Raw genomic sequence first — 6,657 nt, 5'->3', positions numbered from 1 at the left:
AGATCTCTGCTTCATCAGCTTCTTTTGGGGTCCACAGGTGACTTTAGGGGTCCTAGAGACCCCTAATGTCTCCATAAAGAGGACCTGTCAGTGTGCCTTAGCTATTAAAAAAGGGGATTGTTATCCCCCTATATAATAGCGAAAGTGAAAAAAAAAACCCAAAATGTTTAACTCCCCCACCTCCACGTTTACGCACCTATAAATGTAAATACGCATCCGGTGCCCCAGCGTGCAAAAATGACAATTGCGCTACACATGTTACATATCGCCGTGAACGTCGCAGTGAGAGCAATCATTTTATTTTTAACACTAAACTGATGAGCGGTAACAGCTTTTAAACCGTCGCCTATGGCCAATTTTGGGTATTATCCGACGTGACCCCGTCTTTTATATTTTACCAAAAAATTGGGTGATAATAAATGTTTTATCATTTAATATAGGGGAAACTGTTTTTTTTTTTCAATTTCGGTAATTTTTCCTTAATATAGTAAAAAATTAAAACCCCAGTGGTAAAAAAATACCACCAAAAGAAAGTTCTATCTATCCCCAAAAAAGGGTATAAAATTCATTTCAGTACAGCGTTGCATGACGGAATAAATGTCAGTCAAAGTACCGCAGCGCTGAATACTGAAAAATGGCCTGGATGGGAAGGGGGTTTAACACCGCGGATGTCAACTGGTTTAAACAGCCCTACTGCCCCCTTCAGCATTTAAAGACCCATGCTCAGGTTCTGAGTGCTGCATTGTGGGATTGCAACATGCCAATTTTGCCCTTGTGATTGCTGAAGAAGGCTCTCCAGTGAAACCATAAGGTGCCTACCATGCAGCTGCAAGTTAAATCCATTCTGAAAATGTATTACACTTAAATTCTTTATATTTTGCTAAGTACTTGCACATATCTTTTTTGGCTCAAAATGGCAGTAAACTCAGGAGGTAAATCTTAAAAATGCATTCAAATACCTTAACTATTTAAAAAAAATGTATCTTATTTATGTATCACTCAGATGTAGATCCTCAAATCATCTCTGAATGGTCCCTGTGTGTGTTGTAAGGTAGCCACTGCTCCAAGCTTGCTCCTGTGATGGACTTCAATCTCATGTTTATTTTACTAATTTGTATTGAGATTCTAGTTCATTACGGGAGGGAGCTTGGAGTGTTGTCTACTTTACAACACACACAGGGACCATGGGGAACAAAAGTAGCCACCCTCCAAGAGGAAGGACAGTGTCAGCACCAATTCAGAGATGATCTGAGGATCTACAGCTGCGTGATACACAAACAAGGTGCAGTATTGTTAATAGTTAATGTACTTGAATGTATTTTTAAGATTTAACTCTTGATTTTAGTGTCACATTAAGTTGTTAATTTATACTGGTTAAAGCTACAATATGACCATGGATTTTTTCTTACAGTTGCTTATTAAAATCAGGGCAAGCTGATGCCCTGAATGTGGGGAACCTTGATATAAAAAAAGAATAAAAGATTTTAAAAAAAGGGGAGACGAAAGAGGATGAGGAGGAAAGGAAATAAGAACAGACAATCTGAAGAGGTATTCTTGAAGTGCGTTAGTGCACATATAGCTGCTGTATACAAAGTTAACAGCCCCTTAGATATGCTGTACATGTGACTGATGTGACAGTATAAAGACAGATGATCAAACAGTGTGTTCTGCTTTCAGCAGATAAAACAGGCATGCGCCACCCGCACACAGAGGTGCAGGTAAGGGTATACAGTGTACAAGCTCTTCTCTTTAGGAAAAACATTTCCCATGAGAGGTGATATCACAGCTGGTATTAGTGTTGATATTAACACTTACACTTTATGCACCTTTTGTTTTCCTTCTCAAATGTTGTCAGCATCAGTGATGAAATATTCATCGCACTGATGTTACCAAAGGTTAGAGCCATCTGAAAACAGTGGTGTGTGTCTTCGCTGCTGGGACACATACATTATTAAGTGTGAAGACACCAACAGATCAATGTGAAACATTTGTTTTCTTTGCATTGTACGTCTTATTCAGTCATTTTACCATCTGTGGAAGAGAAATGAGAATTAAAAGCAGAGACTTTGCCCAGGAATGTGTTGCTTGATGCATGGGAAGTCAAGCAAGACTCATATGTACATAACAAACCTACATCTCCTATCTGTCTGCTATGAAGCCTCAGCTGCTTGTCAGACACAGACTGTGCATAATGGACTTGCACACATGAGACAATCCGTCTTGTAATAATTCAAATTAGGCACAATATGCAATGGGGGACATGCATAAAATACACTCAAGCTGAAAAATGGGCAATATCTGGCTTTACACAAATACGCAGTGGATTTACTAAATGTTTAACTCAAACACAGCAATGCCCACTTTAAAGCAAACACTTCAAGGAAGAAAAAGAAATGGCAGAAATTGCCAGGATTTCCAGAATTGCCCTGCATATGATTTATAACTGTCTTTATTGCCTTTCTAGTCTTTTTTTTTTATTTAACTTTATGAAAACCACCCGGGTGCAGGTAAAAGAGCTTGCAATTGCTCCAATTCAGTAAACAGAAAAATTACCGCACAAACGCAGGTACCATTGTTCGGCATCTTTATTAATAGGCCTTCATTTCAAATACAGATGAGCCCCGCCATACAGCCACATGCCTCTAACATGTTTCACCCCACAGGCTTAAACATAGAGGTAACAGCAGTGGTGGGGAGGGATCTTCATACGCATCCCTAATTGGGGCAACCAGTACAAATTATAAGATTAAGTCCATTTAATTAAAATCTCAGTCAGTAAACGGAACTGAGGGAAATTCTCCCCAGTGAAAACACCAACATTAACAAAACATTTCAACAACATGGAGAAGGAAGAGAACCTTTGCTTTTTGCACGTTCACTGGAGAGATTTTACACTGGCTAAGGTAACCTGTTAAGGTTTTGGCTGGAGCTAGCCTTAAATAATTAATTGAAGAACAAAAACAACAATAATAATAATTATAACATCAATAAATATTTATTGCAGATCTGCCATAAAATGCAATCATTAAGAAAATGTGGTTCATTTATTACAGAGCTTTACCCAATGAGATAGCATTACTGCCCCATCTTCACAAGTTTGTTTTTTTGTAAGAATTAGAATATGCCCGTTTGTTGCTAATATTAATGTTAATATTAAGTGAACTTGTATTTTACCTAGAGTAGATTCATTTGATAGCAGGCTCTGCAAGAAGACTATAACCACCTTTCCTATGCTCCCCAATAGGGATGTTTAGATACCAAGTACCGTAGTCGGTACAAGTACAAGTACATGTACAGATACTTTTCCAGCTCCAAGACTAGACTAAAGAAAAATTCAAAAGTTAGGCGGCAGCTGTCATTTGTAAGGAGCACACGGAGCTCCTGGGATTTGTACATCTCTGTTTTAATGTATGATATTTTTTTTATAAATATATATAAAGGATGCACTGGTATGATTTTTTCAAGTACAAGTAGTGATACTTGTCCAAGTACTCACAGATAAGAGTACTGATACATACAGACTAATGATTTCAGGTCAGTGTTGGAGCGCCAGAGCCAGGTCCCAGCTGCAACTGCTGCAACCCTGGTAGTTCTCATGAAAATGTCAAGTATCGGTACTGGTATCTGAACTGGTATTTGAACATCCCTACTCACCAAACACACATCTTTTACTAAATGTTTAACTCAAACACAGCAATGCCCACTTTAAAGCAAACACTTCAAGGAAGAAAAAGAAATGGCAGAAATTGCCAGGATTTCCAGAATTGCCCTGCATATGATTTATAACTGTCTTTATTGCCTTTCTAGTCTTTTTTTTTTATTTAACTTTATGAAAACCACCCGGGTGCAGGTAAAAGAGCTTGCAATTGCTCCAATTCAGTAAACAGAAAAATTACCGCACAAACGCAGGTACCATTGTTCGGCATCTTTATTAATAGGCCTTCATTTCAAATACAGATGAGCCCCGCCATACAGCCACATGCCTCTAACATGTTTCACCCCACAGGCTTAAACATAGAGGTAACAGCAGTGGTGGGGAGGGATCTTCATACGCATCCCTAATTGGGGCAACCAGTACAAATTATAAGATTAAGTCCATTTAATTAAAATCTCAGTCAGTAAACGGAACTGAGGGAAATTCTCCCCAGTGAAAACACCAACATTAACAAAACATTTCAACAACATGGAGAAGGAAGAGAACCTTTGCTTTTTGCACGTTCACTGGAGAGATTTTACACTGGCTAAGGTAACCTGTTAAGGTTTTGGCTGGAGCTAGCCTTAAATAATTAATTGAAGAACAAAAACAACAATAATAATAATTATAACATCAATAAATATTTATTGCAGATCTGCCATAAAATGCAATCATTAAGAAAATGTGGTTCATTTATTACAGAGCTTTACCCAATGAGATAGCATTACTGCCCCATCTTCACAAGTTTGTTTTTTTGTAAGAATTAGAATATGCCCGTTTGTTGCTAATATTAATGTTAATATTAAGTGAACTTGTATTTTACCTAGAGTAGATTCATTTGATAGCAGGCTCTGCAAGAAGACTATAACCACCTTTCCTATGCTCCCCAATAGGGATGTTTAGATACCAAGTACCGTAGTCGGTACAAGTACAAGTACATGTACAGATACTTTTCCAGCTCCAAGACTAGACTAAAGAAAAATTCAAAAGTTAGGCGGCAGCTGTCATTTGTAAGGAGCACACGGAGCTCCTGGGATTTGTACATCTCTGTTTTAATGTATGATATTTTTTTTATAAATATATATAAAGGATGCACTGGTATGATTTTTTCAAGTACAAGTAGTGATACTTGTCCAAGTACTCACAGATAAGAGTACTGATACATACAGACTAATGATTTCAGGTCAGTGTTGGAGCGCCAGAGCCAGGTCCCAGCTGCAACTGCTGCAACCCTGGTAGTTCTCATGAAAATGTCAAGTATCGGTACTGGTATCTGAACTGGTATTTGAACATCCCTACTCACCAAACACACATCCATTGTTGTAGTCCGTAAACTTTTACGTGCAAGTTTTAATTTTTACAAAGAGAAGTAAAATCAAGCTCTTTGTAATTCCTACTATAAAGCAAACCTTTACTGAGGACAGAGACTTAGTCCAGACATAGTCCAGGTTCACTGTAACATAGCAGTTCAGAAGGCCCAGTTCCACTTTCTTGGCTGTGTTAGCAAACAAAACTATGTACCTGTCTGTACCAATTCCTCCTGAGCAAATATTTTAGGTAATTGTTTTCATAAACCCTAAAATATGCCACAGAGAAGTCAGGAGAGAGAGAGAGATCCACTGTTATTGTTTTATACATACAAACAATGACAGATGTTAAACTCTATTAGCTTTATGGAAATTTGCAAGTTTGAATTGAAATACTGTAAAGGTGAACTATGAGGTGAGTGCTTTTCACTCACCTCATAGTTCTTGCCGACCTGTGACAATGAGACTGTCACAGGTCGGCTCAGTAGATCGGGAGGTGAGCGAACACATACGTTCGCTCACCTCTCGATCCTGTCACTGCTCTCTGCTGTGACAGGGGAGTGGCTGTATTCCCCCCCCCCTTCCCTGCTCCGATGTGCCAGCGCTGACCGACGGAACAGACGTAGAGGGGGAGGGTACAACTGGCTCTGCCTCTAGATAGGCAGAGCCAGCTGTCAGTAACGCAGCTGGGCGGATCCCTGCAGAATTGTCGGGATCCGCTTCAGCTGCGCCGTCTCAGTATACCGCGAGCTACAGCGGAATACTGAGCCTAGGGTGACGAGAGGACGCTAGTTTGTGTCCTCCCGTTACCTTAAGGAGAACTATGGGGAAAAGCCTTAACCCCATAGTTCTCCTTTAACAATAACTCTGGAATTCCTTTCTCAACTAAACTTAGCTTCATGAATACATGTCCCTTGAGGAGGAGTATTCACTAAACCCTAATTAACAGTTATCATTGCCCATTATACTATGATTAGTGTTTCATGCAGTTGTAAAGTAAAAATTGCTAACCACAGTAGGTGCAAATGACAGCAAGAACTGCTTAACACCTAGATAACAATACTGTTAGCAATCTCTTAACGCATAGCTCCAATAACAAATTTACATTAGTACTTTTACAGAAAGCCTTACAAAAAGTGCTAGTGCGATGAGTTTGCTAAAAAGATGTTCTATTTCTGGCAATACTTCCTGCAGCCTCCAGGGTCTGAGTACATCCTGTTGTGCTCTGAAAAATCTTCTCCCAGGAATTGATTTACTTATTCAGCTCAATGCAAAGCATACAGTATCTCCTATTCTCAAACATCTCCCTCTAATGGTGGCCAGAAACAGCTTGGTAACAGTAACAATGGATGTAATCACATAGCCATGTCATGCTGCTTGAAATATAAAATGTATCTTCAGCAAAGGTATCCCATTATATATTTTTTCTGAAGGTACAAATGAAAATGTACTGTGCTTACCTAAAATGTGGTAATACTTTTAAGCAGACTTAGCATCAAATATAATTTTTTTATGTTAAATACTTACATGCGATGTGATTTGTAAGTGAATACTTACAAGTAGACATGTGCAGCCGCAAAAAAATTGTCTTGTTTAGTTTAGTTTCGTATTTCGTATTTCCAAAAGCGGGTCCTGTATGTGTTTCATTTTGGGTTT

This window comes from Nanorana parkeri, unplaced genomic scaffold, assembly GCF_000935625.1.
Source record: "Nanorana parkeri isolate BGI_ZX_2015 unplaced genomic scaffold, ASM93562v1 scaffold522, whole genome shotgun sequence".
Taxonomy (NCBI): domain Eukaryota; kingdom Metazoa; phylum Chordata; class Amphibia; order Anura; family Dicroglossidae; genus Nanorana; species Nanorana parkeri.
The sequence above is the reverse complement of the archived record's forward strand: the minus strand, read 5'-3'. Positions refer to the sequence as shown.